Consider the following 25,995-nt stretch of genomic DNA (forward strand, 5'->3'; position numbering starts at 1 on the left):
ATCCACCGGAATGGGTTTGCTGCCTTTGTCAAATCTTCCCTGTCCCGGACAGGCTTCTTCCAGGTCTCCAAGACCCTCACTTTGTCCTTTCCCCATTTCTATTCTTTCAGGCTCCCAGAGCCTTGACTCACCAGTCCCAGTCCTCCAGCAAGCGCTGGATTCTCCCAGAGAGTTTAAGGACCTCTCTTCCTAGCCCCAATCCTCCAGCAGGCGCTGGACTTTCTTCCCGGAAGAAAATTTAAGGACGTGCCTTCAATTCTACTTCTATTGAAAAGGAACAAATTTACCTGATCACTCCGGGACCCTTCTCGGGTTTGCGGATGTGCGGGCGTCCCCGACTCAGGCTTCTATATGGTCCCAGACCACTTCTCCCGATGGTACCGTCACTCTATCACTCTATCTCTCGAAGTCCGGTCGGCCACAATTTTCTCTCTGGGTATTCGGATTCGGAGGCTCCTGGGACCTCTCAGCGATCGGGGAGAAGGGTGTCTCTAAAGGAGACTGAGTGGCCACAACTCACCTGTCCCCAAACGCCGAGGATCGCCGTGAAGCCTCCTGCCTGGCTCGCCAGATTGTCAGATTGCGTTCACACAAACATCGACACGACACGGATCTTCATTCAGATTGCTTTTATTCTTACGATTCTGCAGAATCGGGTTCACATCCAAGGCAGAAAGATGGAACCCCGAACACAGTTACACTCATCTTTTTATCCTCTTTTACAAGGAACTAACGTTACAATGATTCATCTTAAAACAGGATACAGTTTGTTCTTTGTGGTTAAAGGTGTTTCAATAACTGTCACAATCCCTCCTTGGAAAACTACTTCCTCTAGAAAGTTTACTGGAATATACTTTTGAAACACAGCTTACAAAATGAAGTCTGATCATAGAGTAATATTCTGATCAAAAATGGCATGAAATGGCTTTACTCTTGTTCACTTTTCACACTACTATGTGTATACAAACCAAACTGTATGGACTGTATGGACTAAAGCATGCATCTGGAGTGAAAAGAGGGGAAAAGCAGCATATTTGGCAGAGGAAATTCACTAGGTTTATGACCAAATTATTTTGTCACTTCTTGTGATATCTCCTTTGTTTCTCGAAGCAAAATGTGTAGTGGAGAACTTACTCCTTTTTTTAATTTTAAAAATTTCTGATCTGTTCAAAAGATCCAATCATAGATTTCCATATACACATCTCCCCTGCTCTTGTTTCATTGTATTTTAGGATACACAGCAAAGGACCTTTCACACACACGCACACACATATCACCCTCTTTAGAAATACAATATTCAGGGGAAATTATGAACAGGTATGCTGTATTTTAGACAGCAGATGGGAGAAACAGTTTTTGTTTCCTAAATAAAACAACTTGAAACCATTATTTTATTTTGTTGTTAACGTAGAGTAAGAGTGCTTCTAATGAAAATAATTAGTAATACATCCAGTAATTTTGAGACCCTGTTGCAATTTCTTAAATGCTTCCTTACTCAATGACTTGTATACATGCATTTTAAAACTGGTTCTTAGAAGAGGGTCATGGCCTAATAATTACTGGCATGTAGTTATTATGCTGCATCCCATTCTTAAAGTAATTATTTTTCAACAAGAACATATAACATAACAATAATTAGTTATACTCAGGAAAAAAATTATCTTGAGAATCTGGAGTTGAAGTAAAATACTGTATTCTAAGTGATGCATGGAGAAACAGTGAGTTGCAGACCAAATGAATGAATGAATGAATGAATTTAACGAATAATAGCTGCCCAGAGAGTGTTTCAACAGTGCCAGCAATCATCATTCGTAGTGGTAGACTCCTGTCTCCAGTCCCTGCTTGTTTCTTGCTTTCCAAACTGACCACTTCATTTGGAAATGAATTAATTAATTAATAAGGATTTGTTCATTTGAATTTTTTTAAAAGTAGATTTTTTTTAAAAAAACAGAAAAATATAAAAATACAAGGAAGAAAGAAGGAATTAAAATATCATAGGGATGGTGGATAACTTTTCCATTGTATTTTAGTTAATTGGGAATACTTAAATATATTATATCATTTCAAAATATTTTTAAAAATGCTCTCATGATCTAGACCAAACATGAATATCCCAAACCATGGTCAACACAATATAAATCACCAAACAAAATTATATATTACAACAAATTAAATTCATGTTATTGCTTTAATTTAGATGTCTTGGTAAAATTGAAATTTGGACTTTACACATAGACAAACCCAGTGTTGGATGCAATTCAAATTCATGTATTCAATTGTAATGAAAACATATTTTCCATTTTGAATTGTATACTGCATTAGCAATCACATTAGCACTTAGATCTATATACTGCTTCACAATCAGTGGTGGGATTCAATTTTTTTTACTACTGGTTCTGTGCGCATGGCTTGTTGGACATGACAGGTGAAGGATACTGTAAAATCTCCAGTCAGAGGTGGTATTTGCCGGTTCTCTGAACTACTCAAAATTTCCACTACTAGTTCTCCAGAACTGGTCAGAACCTGCTGAATACCACTTCTGTTCACAATGCTTTACAGCCTTCTCTCCACAGTTTACAGAGTCAGCATATTGCCCCCAACAATCTGGCTCCTCATTTTACCCACCTCAGAAAGATGGAAGGCTGAGTCAACCTGGAGCCAATCAGGATTGAACTGCCAACCTGCTGACAGTTGGCAGACAGCAAAATTAGCCTGCAATACTGCACCACCACAGCTGCAATACTGCACCACCACAGCTCTAATACTGTATCAGATTCACGTTTATAAAATAATGGTACCTTTATATTACCTTTGCAATATAAAGTTATTCTAATCATCAAAGTATATGGTTTCACCAGGCTTTTCCTTACTAAAGGAATCTTTCATCCTTCTTAAGTAAAGGGAAACCATATCTATATGAAATTTCCTATCCCTATTGTTGATCCTTATTCCGTCTTTACTGGGTCTGTTCCAATTCACTATCAAATGGTGCTATTGTCTGAATACATTGTGAGGTAGGCAAAAGAACTAACTTACAACAATTACAACAATTGGACCAAATTCTGACAGGTAAGGAAGAAAAAATTATAACAAGATTATATATTTATTTATTAGAAGTAGAATTGGAAGAAGAGATAATGAAGAGACCAATGATAGTTTGGTCAAGGAACATAGGTCATAATATAAAATTAGAGGATTGGGAAAGAACATGGACCAAAACCTACAAATTAACATTGTCAACAGCATATAAAGAAAATCAGTATAAAATATTCTATAGATGGCATTTAGCAACATAGATGGAACATTTTTTCACATGTGGTGGCATTGCCCAAAAACTAGAAAATATTGGATGATGATACAAAGGTGGTTACAAGAGATTACAGAACACCAAATATAATTTAAACCTGAAATATTTTTATTGGGAATACTTAAAAGGGAAAGTTAGCAAACAAATTCAATACATCATATTATACATAATAACAGCAGCAAGGAAGTTTTTGCACAGGGCTGGAAAACAGAAAAGATACCATCCAAAGAGAAGTTGATACAAAAAATATTGGACTATGCTGAGATGGCAGGATTACAGCGGAATTAAAAGGCAAGGGCGAATCAGAATATTATGTGGTTTGGGATAGATGGCATAAATGGGTAGAACACAGAAATAATAATTAATGTATAGGGATAAATGTAAATACATGTATTATTGATGACACAATATTGTTAACAATGTAAATCGAGTTGTGCAAAGTTTAAAATAAATAAATAAGTAAAAGAACTAACTTATTTCACCATATTTCCTCTCTCAATAATTATCATGTCATCATCTAATGGGGAAAATGTTCCGAAGTTAAACAAGGAGACCAATCTGATTGTCCACCATTTCAGATCCTCTTTATGTAACATTTTACTTGAATAAAGTTAAAGAAAAACATAGCAACAACTGATTGAACTGACAGATGAAGCTCAGTCACAATACACTTATTAAAGATTTATTTCCCTTCCTTTACTTTTTATATAGAAGCAACAAATTGAAACTTCCTTTCTGTTGTTTGAGAGGCAAGGGGTGGGGGTGGGGGGGTTGCATTTCCCATCATTCCACATTCTTAGCCTTGTCCCAAATTTTGTAAGGGCCATAGTGTTAAAAAAAACCATATAGTATTACTGACTGACTAGGCTAGAATTTTTGTGCAATTGTGTAAAAATGCCACTTTAATTTACTGGCAGACAATTACTTCCACATTGAATGGAAAGGGTAAACTTGTGCTTTTAGTAGGAAACTATTTGTATGAAAGTGAAAAAGAACTACTAGAGGCATTCAAAGGGAATAAAACTAATAACACAGCAATTCAAATCCAAGGACCACCAGCAAAATGTCTCTGATCCCACCCACCACTTACCTCACCTTAGCTATAATGGATGGGGGGAAATTGTTGGAGAATGAAGTGTTTTGTATTTACATATGAGTGCTCCTGAAACAGAAAGTCTAGCCTCAACAATGATTTATAACTATATCACAAGAGAGAGATATTTAGAAGAAATGGATTCTATGGATAGGCAAAACCTAGCATTTAGTGAGCTGAATCCTATCAGGAGGAAAATCAAAGCGGATGTGCTCAATATATGTCTGGGACTAACGGCAAGAGAAATTGACCTCAATTTGGCAATCACTTGAAGAAAGAGTTGACAGAGTGATTGACAAAGAGGTGGGACAAAAGAAATCTTTAACTCTGTCTATATCCTACAGGACCAGCACCCTGGAACCTGCATATCCAACAGGTTTTATATAAGTTATGGATGTGACTAGGTAGCTGACTTAAGGGGAAAATTTTAGTTTAACATTGAAGCATTACAAATGCCTTATGAGAGGGGCAGGAAATGAAGACAACATTTCCTGCTATCAGTTAGAAGAGAAGGGGATATTCTCTTCTAACTGATATCAGGAAGAAGACTGCAGTGGTGGTGCAGTGGGTAGAATGCAGTATAGCAGGCTAATTCTGATGACTGCCAGCAGTTCAATTCTCACCGGCTCAAGGTTGACTCATCCTTCCATCTTTCCAAAGTCAGTAAAATAAAGACTCAGATGGTTGGGGGCAATACGCTGACTCTGTAAACCGCTTAGAGAGGGCTATAAAGCACTGTAAAATGGCATATAAGCGTGGGAACAATAGAATATAATATACTATTAATATAATATATAATATGCTATTGTTACCTTCATGTATCAACTCCAGCATTGGGATAAGTGTTAGGAATATTTGGGAATAGATCAGCTTTTGGATTCAGTAGATCTCCAACTTAGCTTTTTTCAGACATGTTCATAAAACAAAAAAACAAACAAAAACCTCCTATCCTCTTTCACTGAGAACTGATAGCAGCTGCTTGGATACAGAATTAAAGCACTTGGAACAGGAATTAAAAATCTTCCTAGTTGTTTCTAGACTGCAACTTTTCAGGAATGTTAATTGGCCCCAGTGAGTTCTGTTGAACAAATAAAAGAAACTGAAACATTGAAAACTATTTGAAAAAGTGAGATAATTTTGCACCTGGTCTCAGGTCCCTAAACCTTTTGTTGACTATAACAACAAACTGAATCCTTATTTGTATGGACAGCATCTCAAAGTGCAAAATGCCGTATTTGGAGTCCATAACATCTATGATATTCATTGAGAGAAAAAGGTTTTATTTCCATTTCTGTTAAAAAAAAAACTTATGCAAATTATAACCCGAGGCATCCTCTTATAGTTTTGAGAATACAGACGGCAATAGCAATTTGAAAGTGATATTTCAAGCTCAACATATTTATGATCCCCTCTATTATTTAAAGATTTAATTTGGCTAATGTCTTAACTAGACATACATTAGGGGCTATATGTATTCAGCATTTATTTTGACACGTTACCTACCAGAAATAGGAGCCCAATGAAATTCTATTAGCAATATTTAATTGAAGTGGCTTTATAAAAAATTCCAAATAGAGTGCTTGAGAAAAAAAATAATAATTTAGTGATGAAATTTGCAATTTGATCTGAAGGATATATTTAGCCCACCACAAAAATAAAGCCATGATTAGAAATCATTAGAAAATATTAATGGAAATATTAAAATAAAGTAAATTATTAAATAAAATGTAGTCTAGAAGTGTCCTCAACTCATAAAAAAATTAGTGGTTCTGGATGTTGTTAACATTTCTCATTTCTTGGAAACAAGTCTTGAACATTTGGGGTTTTTTAGCTAATACTTACCCTGTTAAATGCAACTAACCCAGAAACACTTGATGATTCCCTATAATTTCCAATAGTCTGCCTCTTGATTTCTTTGTTCTGTTCCAGCCTGCATGTACTTCATACTACTGTTTCCAACCTCAAATCTCTAACTTCACTTACGCTCACCGCCTACATTTATTTTAGAAATAATACATCTTGACCTAATGTGTGCCTGGTCCTACTTTTGGAGCCTCTAGAGTCCCCTAAATTCATAGGAAAAAATTTGAGTAACATACTTTTATTTTCCAAAAAATGAAATAATAGGAACAACGAAGCATCATTACATTATTTTTTTTAAAAGTCCCCCACAGGGACTTTTAGCATTGTGGCTGCATCACTGTCATATCCAGTCATCCAGACTCAACTTTAATGAACATCTAATAAATCATCAAGTTCATTTATGATGTGTAGTTGCAATGTAATTTGCCGCAATTTTAATTTCCTCTCCAGATTTCATGCATAACAAAGCCCAGATGGTCATACTAATGCAGACTTTTTGCAGAATCACATCAGACCCCAAAGCAAAGAGCTACTCTCTTTGCCTGGTCTGGTTTGTTTATTTATTTATTTCAACTTATATGGCCATCCATCTTAAATTCATGACTCTGCATAGCCAGCAATAGTTAAAACATCATAAAACACTTAAAAATGAGAGCAACACAGAGATAATCAACAACTGAAGTAAAAAAGCAGAACTAACAACAAGGAATCAAGTTGATTGCAATCTTTGCAATCGATTGCAAAGGCAATGCCACATATCTTGATCCCTGAACTTGTTGACAAAATATGTCACCAAGGCCTTATTAAAGTCCAGCAGATTAAGAGTCAATCAAATCTCTGAAGACATGTTGTTCAAAAGGGCAGGCACCACAACACAATAGGCACTCTTCCTGGGGCCTGCTAGATAGCACTTTCAACTACATGAGATTTAGACAGCCCTATCAAGTAGACCAGCCTGAGAATTCAATACCATATAGATCAGAACTACTTTTATTATAATAGCAATAGTAACAGAATCTTGCAAGTTTGATATGCTTTTCCCTTCCAATGTTTAAACTAGAAATAAGTTTGACTGACATATTTTCTCAGATTATTTTCTGACCTGGGCTGAATCTCCCCTTACCTAACTATTTCTTTCATTTTTCCTTCAAAGATATTTCCTATGCTTTCTATAAGACCTGAAGTGTTCCTCTCCTGCTGGACCTAATGGATAGGTAGGGATAATCAAGAGCTGTTTTAATAATAATGTAGACTGCTTAATGGGTGACTACCAGCAGTCAATGCAACTCTCAAAGTAGAATAACATATACTAATTAAGAAGCACACATAACTACCTATACCACTCTACAACTTCCAAGATGTTCTTTAATGGCAGCCTCAGATAAAGTTCATTGTAGTAGTCTATTGGGGAGGGGGTAACTAAGACATGAGTAACTATGAGCAGACTCTCCCAGACCAGGAATGAGTGTAATTGATGAACAACAAATTGTGGTGTGAGGCAACTCTGGACATGGCTACTACCCATTCCTTGAAGAGGATCTATTAGTTCAAGGAGAAGCCCAACTTTGATACTGGTTTTATCTGGGATAGTGAAATACATGCCGCCCCACCAAAGCAAAATGTAAAGTCTCCAGAACCATCAGGCCCTAATATTCAAAGTGTCTCAGTTTTGCTAGGATTTGTTATTTCCATCCAAATCCTCACAGTGCCAGACACCAAATCAGAATCCTCATGGTATCACTTGTGGGGAGGAGAACAGGGGTTCAGATGAAGACTATCAGCTTATAGCTTATTATCTTCAATTTCTCTTTCAGTGTAATTATTAAGGCCTATAATTTGCCCATAACAAAGTTTCATTCTCATTCCCTGAATCAAAGAAACCATTTCATGGTGCTAAACAGAACATCTCAAAATTGTTGACCAGATGCAAACAAATTAAATCAAGTGATACACAGTACAGGTAGTTCCTAGTCAATGGTGATTGAGACTAGAGTTTCTGTCAATAAATGATGCAATCATAAGGCATCACTATATAAAGCACTTCCCATTGTCTATGGAGATTCTTAGTCATCCAGGTCATCATTGTCCCAAAGGAGTCAACTGGACTTTCTTTTTGCTTTGAAGATATTTCACTTTTCATCCAAGAAGCTTCTCCAGCTCTGACTGGATAGTGGGGAATTGCACTGCACAGGTGACCCTGAGGGCATAGATAAACCTTCAAGGCCTCAACAACACTCTAAAAGAATGCAAATGACCCACTGTCTGCAAGGAATATAAATCCTTCCATTCCCCACCATCCAGTCAGAGCTAAAGAAGCTTCTTGAATGAGAAGTGAAACGTCTTCAAAAGAAAAACAAAACAAAGTCCAGTTGACTCCTGAAAAACATCTTTGGGACACTTCTTGTAGTCATCATTAAGTGAATCCACTTAAGTGTTGCTATTCTCCCCTGCTCAGAAATATGCACTCAGATGATCTTTAAGGAGAGGAATGCTGGGGATTACCAACTTTGGGGGTGGGGGAGTTAACATGTTTTCTTACTGGGTGATGCCACCTATTGAAAACATTTCTAACCCTCCCCTAAAGCAAACACATTTTAAAAAGATCTTGTTGGTTCAGACTGGATTGTTTTCTGTTTTTTAAAAAATAAAGTATTATTGTAATATTTGTTATTGTTGTTGAGCTTTGGGGAAGTCAAACAAATATTACAGTATATGAATGAATGAATGAATGAATGAATGAATGAATGAATGAATGAATGAATATATTATACCGTTCAACTTTTAATTAATGGTATTTTTGCTGAGGGAGCTAGTTTGAAAGCACATTTGGATCTACATGCTCCCATGACAACAGCAGTAGTATTCAGGAGCCTGGTTTTGCTTATTTCTGGCTTGGTTCTAGAAAATGCTGGGGCACGTGAAATAAATGCATTGATAGTGGGGTAGGAGGTGCAAGCAATTTTTTAGAAGGTTTTTGATATTGGAGGATCCCTGGCTGTTTAGGATAGGGCTCCCCATTCCTTGTGCTAAAAAGTCAACAGATGTGAAGATAACTAACATGGATCATCTTCAAAATGCTTTTGAAGGATTTAGGAATGGAAATAGTGATAATTTTGAAGCAAGACAAATTAGTCAAACTGAGATCCTGCCTGCTTTGGCAAATATGTAAGCTTCTGGGGCCATCCTAGAGACATCATCTTGGATAGATATAATTCTATCCTCCAGCATAGTAGAATGAATATGACTTTAGCATTTTGTTTCTGGTAACAAAAACCAAATCTCTTGAAGATAGCAATAGCACTTAGCACTTAGACTTATATACCACTTCCTAATGCTTTAAAGCTCTCTCTAAGTGTTTACAGAATCAGCATATTGCCCACAACAATCTAGGCCCTCTTTTTACTGATCTTGGAAGGATGAAAGTCTGAGTCAAACTTGAGCTGGTGAGAATCGAACTGCTGGCAGTCAGCAGAATTAGCCTGTAATATTGCATTTTAACGACTGTGCCGTCACAGCTCTTACAAGATATCACAGTATCCTCTCCCTCTCTCAGATTCAGAGATATTGCTCTAAAATGGCACTATCCTTCCTTGATCACGCAATTGTAGTTCTATCCAAGGATGGGATTCAAATTTCTTAACAACCAGATCTGTGGGTGTGGCCTAATTTGTGGGTGTGGCTTGGTGGTCATGTGACTGGGTGGGCATGGCTTGTGTGTAAATATTATAAAAAATTATGTAAATATTGTTTTTTTTATATAAAAAAGAGCAACTTTTACCCCAAAGCAGGCAAAGCATGCAGGCAGATTGAGTTGCTCACAGAATCACAGATTCACTTAGAAATCTATCTCCAATAGGCTACCTGAGTCTGTCCCATAAAATTTGCTAACAAGCAAACTCATAAAATTAACTCACAATGCAACATGTATTTAAATATTGATTTTTTTTATAAAAAAAATACCAACATTTACCCAAAAGCAAGCAAAACAAGCAGGCAGATTGAGTTGCTCACAGAATCACACTTAGAGATCTATCTATCTCCAATCAGCTACCTGAGTCTGACTCTGCACTGAAAAGTAGAAGCTTCAGCCCTAAGGAAAGTTTGGCTCTGCTTTTAGATTAGCTAGAAAGCATGAAATCCAAAGATTCCCTGCTTTCTAGCTAATCTAAATCTCCTGGCAGAACAGAACAGCTGATGGTCAGGAAAAAAAATGGAAAAATGGCAACTGTGAGAAGTACATAAAAATGAATCAACAGACTGTTGATAATCTGATCCATAGGATGCCTTATTGGGAAAATACTGCGGTATGGATCCCTTGACTCCAAAACCATGTTTAGGAGAGAAGGAGACATTTCCATTTAATGAATACAACTTATATAGGTTTATAAAATAACATGGTTACATAACACCTCCTGTTTCCCATATATGGACGTTATACAATGTTTTCATAAGAAAGTTCCAATCTCCCATGGACAACTCCCAACATACTCATTATAGTCAGATTTCCTGTTATTCAAATTCCAGAGGATTATAAGAAAACCATTAATATCTTTTAATGTGACATCTAATATCAGAGTGCCCCAGCACATACCTCTAACTTATGCCAAGCACATAGTTGTGCAATCTTGTATTATTTCTAGCAGAAAACACATTACATAATTGTTCTGAGCTTCAAAAGTTCATACTGCAAACACAAAATGGCTTCAGTTCGGCTCTTCATATTCTCAGGTGTAATAACCAAATTTTAATTTATAACAGCAACTTACCAAACCAGGCAAGTTGGATGGCTCACGTGCCAGGTAAGGAGTGAGTGAGTGGGTGGGGAGGGGAGGGGAGGGGAGGGGCCAGCTAGTGGAGCAATTTGCCGGTTCTACAAACTATGCATGTGTGCAGTGTTCGCAAGAAATCAGCTGTGCCACTTGCACTGCTGACAAGCGCTGACTGTGGGTGCACAGCTTTTGAAAATCCTCTTGTTTCTTGCTTTTTCAACCTCAGTTGTGCTATGCAAAGCAGCTGAGGGGAAAAAAACAGGAAATAAAGGACAGGTAACAGGCTGGGCAGGTGGGTAGGCCAAATATCAAACCAGTTTGGTGTCAGCTACTCTTCGCAGCTACAGGTTCTATAGAACTGGACCAAACCAGTAGCCTCCCTCCTCTGGTTCTATCTATCTGTTATCTCTTTAGGTTCTTCCAGAGACAATTTAACTACATTTTATCCTTGGTCCAGCTCTATGGCAAGCACTCCCTCTCAAATGCCCTTCTGCACTGGAAGTATTGCTGGTTTCACTCTGTCAGGTACAACAAAACAGGAAGTAGATGTAGTTGCTAAAACAAGCAAGCAAGCAAACAAACAAATATATCATTTATAGTTCAACACTTATCCAAGAGTTTGCATTTAAGGAGAAAACATTTCTCTGTTGTCTAGATTCTGTACCACTTATGTCTGATTCTCATTATACATTCTTAATTTAATTTTTGCAGAGAAAAAGATCCTCATGTGTTACTCTCAAGAGTGCAATATTAATAAGAAATCATTTTGATAATTTTAAACTGATGGAGTACCCTATTATAAACTCTCTGTTAATTTGGTATTAAAAATTAATTTGCTTGCCATTTAATTTGGAATGTGGAGTAAATAAACAGATGTTTTTCACAGAGAATGGCTTTTCAAATTTTTTAGTGAGTATATTTTGATTTATCCATTCACGGACTAATTGTGGCATGCTGGGAGATGATTGCTTGGAGGAGCAAGGAAGGGTTGTAGTATGGATGAAAGCAGGGATTGATTCTTTCTTCTTAATCTGTAATTGTCCCATCCCTCTGAAATCACTGTCATAAGGATTAAATTAAAGGAAGATTAATCAAGATTAATCAACTTGCTGTGATTAATCAACACAGGAAAGGGGGGAAACAGGCAGCAGTCAATGAACAACACCTTAACTTTGCATTTCTAAACCCCGTTAAAGTATAGATTTGTACTGTTTCTATAATCAGTGCATACCTATTTACTTCATTCAAGTCCATAATGAAGAGAAGTAAAAAATAGTTAAATATTTTTTTTCAAAATAGAAAACAAGTATTGGGGAAAATCCATCCTGCCTTTATGACAAGTAACAGGAAGTAGAAATATAAAAGCTGTGAAATTTTAAGTACATTTAAATGAAATAATTTTAAGTAACCTGAACACAAGTGACAAGAAGAAATTTGGGAAAGCACATTGTATCACATAATATCCCAACATGAATGACCGTTGAAACATTTAGGGGAAAAAATTTGTTTTATGTCCAGCTGATTTAGATATGCTTCAGATGTTTACAATTGTTTCTTTCATGGTAAACCCAGGCATTCAATCTCAGGTGCCAAAATCTACACAAAGAAGATTTGCCATCATGTTTTCAGAATTATTTGCCTGAAAGTATTTTGTCTGAAAAGAACTGCAGTTGCCCTGATAGAGAACAATAATCTCTGACATCTTTGCTTACTTTCAAATAGGGTCCATTTGAACTTCTTGTGAAAATGAAATGATAAACAGCAGAATATCCCAGTCCACATGTTGACTTCTGCAGTAGGTGGTCAGGGGAAGTGTGATTGCTCATAGGCACCCCTTATGTCTGCAATATGAATCTGTCTTCTGGGCATAGATAATCCACATAAAGGGTTTCTCCCCACTTTAAATCAGTCATGCATTTGGCCTCATGGTAGAGGTGTTCTATAAATGTCCAAATCCCATTAATATCAGGAAGACATGAAAAGTACTTCTGTTTTCAATTCAATTCATTCATTATTAGAGTCACAAACCAACACAAGCAAAAAGTAGACATTAAAATAAAGCAAAACTAAACAAAACAGAACAGGACAGGACATAGTAATATATTATAGTTGGTGGTGAAATGATCAGTGGATGAACAAGATCTGGCTAATGTTACAGACAGTGTAACAAAACTTAGCTACCTTTTGAGAAACTAAATCATACTGAACTGACAATAGTAGTTGTACATAAAAGAGATACCTGGGATATTTAACCAGGTAACCTCTGTTTTTATATATGTGTTCAACTCTGATTATATATGAACATGCATACAAGGCCTATACAGCTTTCTGAATTTGAAAACAAAAAAATATGTTTTGTAACATGTAGGAAAATTATTTTGTAGTCTGAAGTGGTAATAGATTTCAGTTCTTGTGTAACAACAGCAACAATGACAATAATTCCCTAAAAGAATATTGTATGATAAATTTAAGAAAATTTAGTCAGAAAGGCTTCAAGTAAGGATGTTTGAAAGTTATCACACACACACACACACACACACATATATGGCAAGCCTGACACATATGATTAAAAAGAACCCAATACGCAAGCCTGAGGATGGCAGATGAGATTCTGCCGAAATGTCTCTTTAATCAAAGCACAAATATTAAGACGTGGGAAAATACCTGAAGAAACCTAAATACCATACGTACGTACGTACGTATATTTGTTTTCTTAAGGTTTCGCGGGTATTTACATGTATAGTATTCAGCTTTGTTCGGGTATTTTCCCACATCTTAATATTTGTGCTTTTGTAGCAACATTTCGACAGAATCTCATCTGCCATCATCAGGCTTCTGTATTGTGTCCGTCTGTGAGTCAGACTTTCACAGCTGTTTCTGTTTTAAATTTAGTGCTAGCCTACTGCTGTGCCAGAATGGTTTTTTCTTCATCCTGATTGGTTGGGAGTCTTGGTCTGTGTTTATTGGTCTTGGAGTTTGCTGTGTTCTGCTTGATTGGTGTTTCTAATATCTTCTGTTTTGTAGCTTTTTTTTGTCTTGATTTGGGGTTTTCATGAGCTGTAAGCCATAATCATCTCAATTATGGCACATCACGGCTTGAACTATCTTGCTTTGCATGCAATGAGTCTATCTCATATATTAGTTTCACCTGTTAAGTTGCATTACTGAAATAAATGAACTTTTGCATGATATTTTAATTTTACAAGTTTCACCTGTAAGTACCAGAAGCATATGAAATGTGCATGCATACACACACACACACACACACACACACACACACACACATCTTCTGTCTGTTTTGTAGCTTTTTTTGTCTTGATTGACTGGCAACATTGTGTTTCCTGTATTAGAGGCTTTTAGTGTGGCTTGGCTCCGAGTAAATGGATGGCTATCATTTATTAAGAAGCTAGGTTTTATCTGGATGCCTGGTTGGGGTATGTTTCAGCTGGAGGTATCAGGGGGAGTCTGTTTGTACCCAGGTGTTTGCCTGGCTTGTGGTGTGGAGATTTTTTTGTTTGGGAGTGCAGGCTTCCAGATAATTGACAGTCTGGTAGAATCATCTCTTCTATTCATGCTTTCAGGTCTTTTTTCAATCTCTACAGCTTCTCTGATAATTCTGTAGCTGGGGTTTTCTATAGTGGCTAGGGTTTTGGTGCCATTGAAGTCGATGCTATGACCTGTGGCTTTCATGTGTTGGACTAGAGAGGAAGTGTGTTCCAGCTTTTTTACTGCATTTTTGTGTTCATCCAGGCGGGTACTTATTCTTCTATTGGTCTGTCCAGTGTATGTGTCAGGGCATGATACACAGGGGACTTCATATATGGCTTGGTTTTCCAGGTCAATTTTATCTTTGGGGTTTCTTTGGATGGCTGCTATTTTTCTGTCTGTTTTGAAGGCAGTCTTGATGTGATGCCTGTGTAGTATCTTACTGATTTTGTCTGTAGTACCTCTTATGTAGGGCAGGACAGCTGTTCCATAGGTCTGTTCATTTTCTAGGTCTCCATTATGTCTCAGTGTGTTTTTGTGGATCAAGCCAGTGATTTGCTTTTGTGCAAGCCGTTGGCTGTCAGTACTTTAGTCAGAGTGCATAGTTCAGTCTTTATGTGTGTCTTGTCTGCCAGGCGTTTGGTTCTGGCAATTAGTGTTTTGGCCATGGCATTTATCTGTGCTGGGTGGTGGTGGGATTGGGTGTTGAGGTAGCGGTTGGTGTGTGTTTTCTTCTGATATATGGTGTGTCCTAGTGTGCCATCTGTTTTTTTGTAGATGAGTACATCTAGGAATGGTAGTTGTTTGTTTGTTTCAGTTTCCATGGTGAATTTGATTTTGGGGTGTGTGCTGTTTAGGTGTGTTAGGAAATTGTTTAGGTTTTCTTTTCCATGGAGCCAGATAACAAATGTGTCATTGATGTATCTTAACCATAGTTTGGGTTTGTGGGTGGCATTGGCTAGGGCTCTGGATTTGAATTCTTCCATGAACGGGTTTGCAATGACAGGTGACAGTGGTGATCCCATAGGGGCTCCTTCAAATTGCTTGTATCTTTGTCCTTTGTATATGAAATATGTGTTGGTTAAGCAATGTTCTGTTAGTTCCATGAGGTGTTTGAGTGGTTGGTATTTGGTTTTGATGATATTGAGAGTTTCTTTTATCGGGACTTGAGTGAATAGTGAAACCACATCGAAACTGCTTGTAACTGTGCATCATGCCCTGCCACATACATTAGACAGAAGAAAAAAATTCTACAAACTATAGCCCATCCAGCAAATATGAAAACTTATATAAAACATTGTTGCATAATATGTTGTCATTCCTGGCAAATAATAAGACATAACTCTTTGTGATTGAATAATATCAACAGCTAGAAACATTATAAGTAGTACAAAGAAAAAGTACAGAGCAACCAGGATGATTAGGGGACTGGAGACTAAAACATATGAAGAATGGTTATAGGAACTGGGTTATAGGAACTGGGCTAGTCTAGTGAAGAGAAGGACCAGAGGAGACATGCTAGCAATCTTCCAATATTTGAAGGATTGTCACAGAGAGGAAGGGGTCAAGCTATTTTCTAAAGCACCTGTAGGCCAGACAAAGAATAATGAATGGAAACTGAACAAAGAGAGATTTAACCTGGAAATAAGAAGAAACTTTCTGACCCTGAGAACAATCAATCAATGAAACAGCTTGCCCTTGGAAGTTGTGGGAGTGCCATCACTTGAAACTTTCAAGAAGAGATTGGACTGCCATTTGTCAGAAATGGTGCAGGGTCTGCCACTTGGGCAGGGAGTTGGACTAAATGACCTATAAAGTCCCTTCCAACTCTGATTATCTGTTATCTGTTATATTGGATTGTCCATTCCTAGGTTCAGGACACCTAGTCTTCATCATTCGTGTTCCCCATAAAACAAACATAACATCTGGTGATGTTGTGGACACATCTATATCATTTTCTTGGAATTGATTTGCTATTGCTTTCTTTGGGAATTTCTTATCTTCCATCTATGTACCAATTGAATCCAACCCCACATAGTTGTTTCTCAAGAGCTGGGTAAGTGCTTCCATAAACCACAAAACAATCTAGATTCAACCATAGAAAAACACTCACTTAAGCATGTTTTAATGTCCTTCTGTAGTCCTTTTATATGGAATATTCCAACCATACAGGTTTAGTTGCCCACATACTAGCAAATGAGAAACAATGCATTGGTCAAGTATGTTTGGTTAGCTTATTATAGATACATAATCTTTAGATTAGGGTGTAGTAGTCAGGGGTGTCCAACATTTAAAACATTAAGACTTCTGGATTTCAATTCCCAGAATTCTTCAGCCAGATATGTTTTTAGTTTAGTTTAGTTTAGTTTAGTTTAGTTTAGTTTAGTTTAGTTTAGTTTAGTTTAGTTTAGTTTAGTTTAGTTTAGTTTAATTTGGTTTGGGTTGGGTTGGTTTGGGTTGGGTTGGGTTGCATTGCATTGGGTTTTTACTTCAGGCTACAGGAATGTTATGTACTGTTATATACATACACATTTTCTTTTATGATCTAGAAAGAAAATGATGAAATTTTGTACAAATCGTGGGCAATTCATAAGAGTCATGCAGCTATAAAGAGTACAGGCTGAGAAATAATGTCGATTGAGTTTTGTTCTGGTTACTCTTTTAGCTGCTTTTTTAACTTATGCTCTCTCTTTTGAACATGCTGATCAAGGATGATAAAGCTATCATCTCTATTCTGATTCTTAGGTCTGCTGTTTTTAAAACACAGTGGAAGTTGTTCAAAGGCAACACAGCTAGCTCTTCAGAATGTTCCAATAAGCTCTCTACTGAAGATGTTTAGATGCTCAACTACAATTGATATGTTTGAGACTGCACACTGCAATGGTTTGTTGTAATTGTTCTCTGGAAAGTAATTCTATAAAGGCTCTTTGTGGGAGAATCACGGTATGGAAAAAAAAACATGAAGAGTTCCAGCTGTTCCCCTGCTTTTGCCATGTAATCATCTATAAAGCTCTACCATGCTGCAAGTAATCTTATATATGAGAATTGATCTTTTTTTCCAAAAAAAAAAAACCCCAACTGTGTTTCCTCCCACTGCAAGATTCTGCTGGCTACACATTCCCTATATTAGGCCAACAGCTTTCTTTGTATTCAGTAGCTAATGAATGGAATGTTAGTCTCATCCAGTGTCTTCTTTTTTGTGTTATTTGTGGAAAACACAACTACTTAGGCAATGAGAGTTGACAGGTTTTGATTGATGTGGCTGCGTCAAGCAATTTATTTTTTTTGAAAATCTGAATAATGCTGTTGCATGGATGCAAAGTACGTGGACCCCATGGATTTCAGATAAATGAGACTGTTGTTGATTTCATTTTTTCCTTTGGGTTTCTGGGAAAGCTCTTTTACTTTTTCAAACCATGTTAAGACTTTTAGAGTCTATATATATATAACATTTATGTTCCATTTAAGCAGACCTAACATCAGCCCACTTTAAGTTGAAAGAAAAGAATGCCAAGCAGGGATTTAATATGTGCATTGCCATCTAATTTTGACCAAGGAAAGAACTTCAAAGTCACTTTCCAAATCCTGAAAAAGAAAGTACTGTATATCCCAAGTGATAGCTCTGGTTTCAAAGGCCTTCTATAAGAGGCCAGCTTGTTGATTTCCTATACAGGTATTCCCAGACTTATGACCACATTTGAGCCCAAAATTTCAATAGCTAAGCAAGGCAGTTGTTAAAGTGAGCTTTGCTCCATTTCCTTTCTTGCCATGACTGTTAAGTGAATCACTGCAGTTCTTAAATTAGTAACATGGTTGTTAAGTGAATCTGGCTTCCCCAGATAAAATTGCAAAAAGTGATCAGAAGGTTGAAAAAGATGATCATATGATCCACTAACACAGCAACCATCATAAATACATGCCAATTGCCAAGCATCCAAATTTTGATGATGGGACCATGGGGATGCTGCAACAGTCATAAGTGTGAAAAATAGTCATACATAATTTTTTCCAATGCCATTATAACTTTGAATAGTCACTAAACAAATGGTAGGTTGACAATGATCAGGAAGTTTGTTTTTCCTGCTGTTCTTGTTCTATGCCTCTTTTTAACATTCATCTTAATCAGCCATCAGACAAGCACACCCAAGGACTCATTCCCAGTATTTAATTATGGTTGAAATAATACATTTCAAATAAAAACTCGCATGATCAAATATTCTGCCATCCATTCACTGATAAACAGAATTCAATTGTAAAGAAATGTTAAACCTGACATGTAGAAACTTTGTTTTGTTCTATTTTTTAAAAAGTGGATCAGGTTTGTATGTACGCACAAGTTAAAATTCTATAATCGAGATATGAGTGGGGACATAATAAGTTACATAACAGCTGTGACTTGGGATTTAGTTCCAATACAATGGAACACTTCTAATTTCAAAGCATTTATAAATTTGGAAGATTATAAAAATGAACAAATAAATAAACAATTTTGATGACTTTGCAGGGAAAGAATCACAATTGTTCTTTTAATATACCCAAGTGACTTGATTTGCATTTTTATATCTTTGTGCTGACTTAGGAAAGGAAAACATTGCTCATGGTACATGATCATTCTATTTTTCTTAGAGTATTTCATGGAAGTTAACTTTTATGTATTTTGGACTGTTATTGTTAAAAATCCTCCTCCTCCTCCTCCTCCTCCTCCTCCTCCTCCTCCTCCTCCTCCCCCCTGATCAGTAAATATCAAGGATCATACTTCTAGTTTGTAATCTTTACAGAGCTAAAGAAAATCAGTTTCAATACTGAAAATAAACAGTTTCATGTTCAGAAAAACTTAAACAGCCATGTTCTCTCAGCCATAACTGAAGCCTGTTGTGGAAAACTAAGAGGCAAATGATGACTTATACCTTGCTTTATTTGTAGACCTGATTGCCTACAAATTTCAAGACTACAACAAGATATAACTAGTTTGGCCTAGTGGTTAAGGCACCAGGCTAGAAATCAGGTGGGTGTGAGTTCTAGTCCTACCTTCAGCATGAAATCCAGCTGAGTGACTTTGGACCAGTCGGCTCAACTCATCTTGCCGTTATTGTCCTGGAGAAAATAGGAGAAGGAAAGACTATTGTGGTTCAGCATCTTGAGTTATTTATAAAAATATTAAAGCCTGGTTATATTAATAAATAAAATGTAAAATATCTATGATTAAGACAGGAAATAGAGTACAGGGGCAAGTGAAGAGTGAACTATGAACTTAAGTTGAACTGATAATAAGACTTATTTTACCTGAAATTTTTAGTATTTAATAACATAGTTTGGAACAATGATGTATGCTTTCATATTTGATGTTTTTCATAGGACAACATTGAATAAGTGGCTTTCCATCCATGGTTGATGAAAAGTTGTGTGGTTTATTTCAAAATGAGTTTTTGCTACACTATCCTCTAATTATATTTCTGTTCTTAGTATGTTGCCTTGCTGGAAAACAGAAGGGGTGAAATGCTCAGTGAAGAGATGCCTATTTCTCTTCTAGTTTTGCACAATGTGGCTATAGTATAAAGTGTTCTATTGGATTTTTGCTTAATGTGTAATGTGGATCCAGTTATTATGGTTGTAAATAATGGTTTCTGTCTCAGCATGATATACAAACCCTGCCATTCAGTTCTATTTCTTCAACTTGTATGGCAATAGAAGATAATGTTCAGATGGAACTGGAGTGTTATTAAGAAATAAAGCAGTGCAGGGTGTTGGCACACTGATGCACATGGGATGTTGGAGAGGCATAGGTGAGTGACAGAGATGGATGTGTAGTGATTAGTCTTTCTTCAATTTCTGAATCTCTTTGGGTAGAAAAATAATATTCATATTATAAACTTTTCAATATGTAATAACTTGTGTTTATTAAAAACAGGCAGTTGACAAATGATTAAAATCAGTCTTTAAATTGTTGGAGAGTTCTCTTCAGTAGAATATGTGAAGAGAAAATTAGTTGCTTAATATTTGATGTTTTGACTTTGATCTTCAGCTGTTTATCAGCATTTCTTGCACAGTCCCAAATAGTTATATTAATACATCTCCAGCTAAGACACATAAATTGGTTATCACATTAGTTGTAGCATTCCTTGAGAAGTCTGTGATGAAGTGGAGGTCTGTCCACTCAAGACAAGGTCTACTCGAGGGGGAAAAATGATACAAAACCATGATGAGATGTTTGCTTTGCCCATTTTATATATTTGGCTTTGCCCATTTTATATATTTGGTACATCACATGAATTTACAGAATAGGTGGAATTTGTTGCACAATGAAATAACTCTGCTTTAGTCGGTCTGACAGAAATTGTGATCTTGTGGTCATTTCTAGGCCATCCTTTGAGTCACTTCCAATTAACATTAGTTGGAGATGACAATTCTCTTATTGTGATCTCTGTACCATTTCTGAAGTGCAGTAAGAAAGAATTACTAGCCTAGTAAGAACAGCCCAGGAGGAACTAATTAGTATCCATTAAATTTCTAAAACAAAGGAACAAGAGTAGGGATTTATTATTTGATCCAATCTAACATTAAAAATATTGTGAATATAGCATACCTCAAAGTTTGAAGACAGTTCTCAATTCTTCTGTCCCACCCACAATTCTTCGTTATGTTTATTTTTTCTGCAACAAGTAATTACATATTTGCAAGCGGTGGTATTATAACATCATAGGCAGAAGCTGTAGTTTGCTTTGAAGTTAGCATAGGTACATACATAGAATCTGATACGATTAAAAAAACCCAAAGATATCTTTTGTCAAGATTATACTACAGTTGTGAAGGCAAGTGTTTAATTCTGGGAAAAGATGCAGCAACTTTGAGTCAAGAGGTTCTTCATCAGTTCCCCTGCATTCACCCAAGCCCCATTTTTCCGCTGAAAGACCCAAAGTCTATACTGAAGATAAATATCATGCTCAGTGTTGATATTTTCTGCTGGACATGCCACACACTTGTGCTTCTGACATGTGGAGATTTGTTTCTGAAAACCTCAAGCCCCTTCTCAGCTCACAAAACATATGTTTGAATAGCCATATTTCCAATTTAGGATAGTGCTATTATTTCCAAACCAGAAAAGTTGTTTTAATATAATGAAAAGAAATAATTCACATTACATTCACAAGAGTTTATTTCTATCCTGGTTCTGGTCTTTTCTTTATCCTAGCTCCTAGCATGCAGCTCAAAGGTTAAATGTTGCCTTTGGCCCCAAAATGTATCCTGAGCAGTGATGATTGAATCTGATTTGATTTAATTTTATTCCATTCCTAATTTTTCCCCCAAACTTGGGTTTATTCCATCCTTATTTTACTAACTTTCTTTTTAAAAAATATGCTTATATGGATTTCCAAATATGTACATTTTAACATACACTTCTTATAAAGTATGTATTTAGATGCAACATCTGCCTTAATGTGGTGAGACATCAACTAAGACTGATCCCACTCAGCTGGCCACCAATGTCTTCTGTGCATGAGCAAAACATTATTTTTTCCAAATGTAAGAAAAGCACCATGGCTACTCTACCCTGACAATCAGGTGAGGCACTGTGCGCTTCACAGATCACTTTGCTTGAACTGTCATCAAAGTGAATAGCTCCTTTGAATAATTAGTTGTAGCTTAGTGTGCCTTTACACTTTCGACCAAAGGAGATAATAACTTTCTTTAGGGGTTCATTGTTTAATGTAGTGGGAGAGAGAGTGAAGGTTAATGTACTACTCTCTTTAGACTCTATATATGTCACCTTCCTCCTGCTGTAGTTAAACATCTGCAGACAGGATGCTTCTGAGTTAATGTACACCATCTACATAATGTAGAATTAGAAATGAATACGCAGTTGCAAGCAACCTATTCACCCAGTGTTCCATCAAGTCTGCATGAGAAGAATTAATTGCATAAATTAGTTACATAATCTCAGCATAGAAACAAATAAAACTGTAGCTACATATATAAAGCAACCAAAAGCCTTTCATCTTGCTTCACTTGCACAGGGTTTTTCAGTGGCTTGTTCACCCGTTTGAAAATGCTTTATTACAAATCAGCTTTGTTAATGTTCAGATTTCTGCACTTAGTCTCCTCTTTGAAATCTACCTTCACTTCAAGTGAATGTCTGTATTGTTAGTCTTCTAAGCAAAAATTGGTGGCCCTGTTAATGGATGATAAATGTATTAATGATGATTGCTGCATGTCCTACTTAAACAGTCTTTAAGAAGTAAGAGATTGGACTAAGGAACAGTAAATGTATTACTGAGAAAGTTAGATCTGGTTTTTAAAGATTAACATTAACCGGAAGTCCACCTCCATAATTAGTCTAAATTGAAGTTTGTGCAAGAAAATGCCTGTAGAGTTTTAAGGAAAGGGTTATGCTGGTAAATAAAAATCAAGGGATCCATAGTTATAAACAAGCATTCTTTCTAAAACATTTTGGGTAGTCCTCCCTGCATTAGGGTAGTGAAATCTTCTGGAAAAGCAGAACATTTGGTCTAACTACTCCCTGATATCTTTACTCTTGGATGAAAACGTTACCAGATTGCAATTTACATGTTTATAAGTCTTATATGGTATGCACCAGATTACCTTGGTCTCCTTGCAAAGTGCTTTAGTTTTTGTTTGTTTGTTTTTAATTATGACTAAGTCATTTGTGGGGAAGGCAAGAGAGATGCCATGAACCAGATTGAGGGATGCCCGTATAGTTTTTGAAGTGTTTTATGTACAATATACATTTCCTATAAGAACATGTAATCCCAGCTCAAGTGATTGTGTTGTTAATTAGATCATGTGTGCGTGTGTGTGTGTGTGTGTGTGTGTGTGTGTCTTTGGTTATTTGGGTTTTCTCCCGCGTAAGATTGGAAGTATCTAGGCAACGTTTCGATGAAGTGCCTAGATACTTCCAATCGTACGTAGGAGAAAACCCGAATAATCAAAGATCCACATACAAATACCCGCGAGAACCTCAGAAAACATAGATAGATAGATAGATAGATAGATAGATAGATAGATAGACAGACAGACAGACAGACAGTATTCAGCTTTGTTCGGGTATTTCTCACATCATTATAGTTGTGCTTTTAAAGTTGTAGCAACGTTTCAGCAAAATCTCATCTGCCATCATCAGGCTTCTGTATTGTGTTCGTCTGTGACACACACACACACACACACACACACACACACACACACACACACACACACATATATATATATATGTACAGTTCGGTTTTGGCGATAGTTCTGGTGTTTTTAAAATCAATTTCATGTCCTGTGGCTTTGAGGTGTTGGACCAGGGAAGAGGTCGTTTCTTCTTTTTTGATTGAGTTCTTATGTTCTTCAATGCGTGCATTTATTCTTCTGTTAGTTTGTCCAATGTATGTGGTAGGGCAGGCAGTGCAGGGGATTTCGTATACTCCTTGGTTTTCTAATTCGATTTTGTCTTTGGGGTTTCTTAGGATGGTGGATATTTTTCTGTTTGTGCAGAATGCTGTTTTGATGTTGTGTTTTTGGAGGATCTTGCTGATTTTGTCTGTAGTGCCTTTATATATGGGAGGAGGGCTTTGCCGTTTTCTTGTTCTCTGTCTTGGATTTTGGTTGGGGTTTCTTTTTGGATTAGGTGGGTAATCTTCTTTCTTTGGAATCCATTGGCTGTAAGTACGTTGGTGAGAGTGTGTAGTTCAGTTTTTGGTGTTGTTCATCGGCTAAGCATTTTGTTCTGGAGATGAGTGTCTTGGCTACGGAATTGATCTGTGCTGGGTGGTGGTGTGAGAGTGCATGTAGATAGCGGTTAGTGTGTGTTTTCTTCTGGTAGATGGTGTGTCCTAGGAGCCATTGGATCTTTTGTATACCAAGACATCTAGGAAGGGAAGTTGGTTGTTGGCTTCTGTTTCCATGGTGAATTGTATTTTGGGGTGTAGGCTGTTGAGGTGTGTGAGGAAGTTGTTCAGTTTTTCTTTCCCATGTGGCCAGATTATGAAGGTGTCATCTACGTATCTGAGCCAGAGTTTGGGTTTGTGGTCGTATTTTTCTAGAGCTTGTGTTTCAAAGTGTTCCATGTAGAGGTTAGCGATGACAGGTGAGAGGGTGATCCCATGGGTGCTCCTTCTATTTGTTTGTATTTTTGTCCATTGTAGGTGAAGTATGTATTGGATAGGCAGTGGTTGGTTAGATCTAGGATGTGCTTGGGGGTTGTATTTGTTTTGGATGGCTGTCAAGGCTTCTTTTATTGGCACTTGGGTGAAGAGGGATATGACATCGAAGCTTACTAGTAGGTCGCTGGGTTGTAAGTTTTGTTTCTTTATGATCTCGATGAACTGGAATGAGTTTCTTACGTGTGAGTTGATGGATTCTGCATAAGGTTGTAGTTGTTTACAGAAATTTGGCTAGGTTTTGTAGAGGTGAGCCTATGGAGCTGACTATTGGTCTGAGTGGGGTTCCTTCTTTGTGTATTTTGGGAGGCCATAAAGCTTGGGGCATCTGGATGATTTTTCTCTGGGCATGATTCGTTGCTGGATTTCTTCACTGATGAGGGAGGCTTTTATTTTGGATTTGGTAGTTTTTCTAGGTAGGTGGTGGGGTCTGTCTTTAGGGGTTTGTATGTGGGGTCTTGGAGTAGGTTGGTTAGCTTGGTTTGGTAGTCAGATGTGTTCATAACCACTGTCGCATTGCCCTTGTCTGCTGGTAGGATTATTATGCTGGTGTCTTCTTTCAGGTTAAGTAGTGCAGTTTGTTCTTCTTTGGATAAGTTGCTTTTGGGTGGTTTGCTAGTGCAGAGGATGTTGGTGATTTGAGTCTGATTTTGTTAGCATCATCAGGGTTGGTTTTGGTCAGGCTGGTTTCAACTCCACATATGATGGTTTCTGTGGGGATGTGTTTGGGAGCAACAGCAAAGTTGAATCCTTTTGAAAGGACCTTGGTTTCAGCTTCAGTGAGGATCTTGTCTGAGATGTTGTGCAATGTTTGTTTCATGTGTGGCTGTGGGGGAGGGGGAGTTGGTTTCTGGCATTGTTGTAGTTTCCTGAGTTTGTTGGTGTGAGTATCTGTCTTGAGGGTGGTCTGTGTTTCGGCTCTCCAGACAGCAAGTTGTTTGGATTTGTCCCAAAGTAGAGGGTGAATCTTGTTGCTGAGTCTGAGGTGGAGTGTGAGGAGATCTTTGTTGATTTGGTCTAGGAGAAACCTTTTCGTGTGAAGTTCATTTCTAATTAGGGCCAGTTCTGTTCTTTTAAGGATGCGTTTGGTGGCTGCTGTGTTGGTGTGGAATTTCAATTGGAAGCTTGTGGGAATTAAATTTTGATCTCGGCAGTTGCATAGGAATGCAAGGTCACATAAAATGGAGGTTCTTTGGACTTCAAGTTTTTCATAAGTCCTGGTCAGATGGTGGGTTTCCTCCCCGTAGAGGTGCAATATTTGTTTTCTGAGGTTCTCGCGGGTATTTATATGTGGATCTTTGGTTGTTCGGGTTTTCTCCG

Source organism: Pseudonaja textilis, chromosome 3, assembly GCF_049901715.1.
Source record: "Pseudonaja textilis isolate UNSWEBS1 chromosome 3, rPseTex1.2, whole genome shotgun sequence".
In the NCBI taxonomy this organism is placed as follows: domain Eukaryota; kingdom Metazoa; phylum Chordata; class Lepidosauria; order Squamata; family Elapidae; genus Pseudonaja; species Pseudonaja textilis.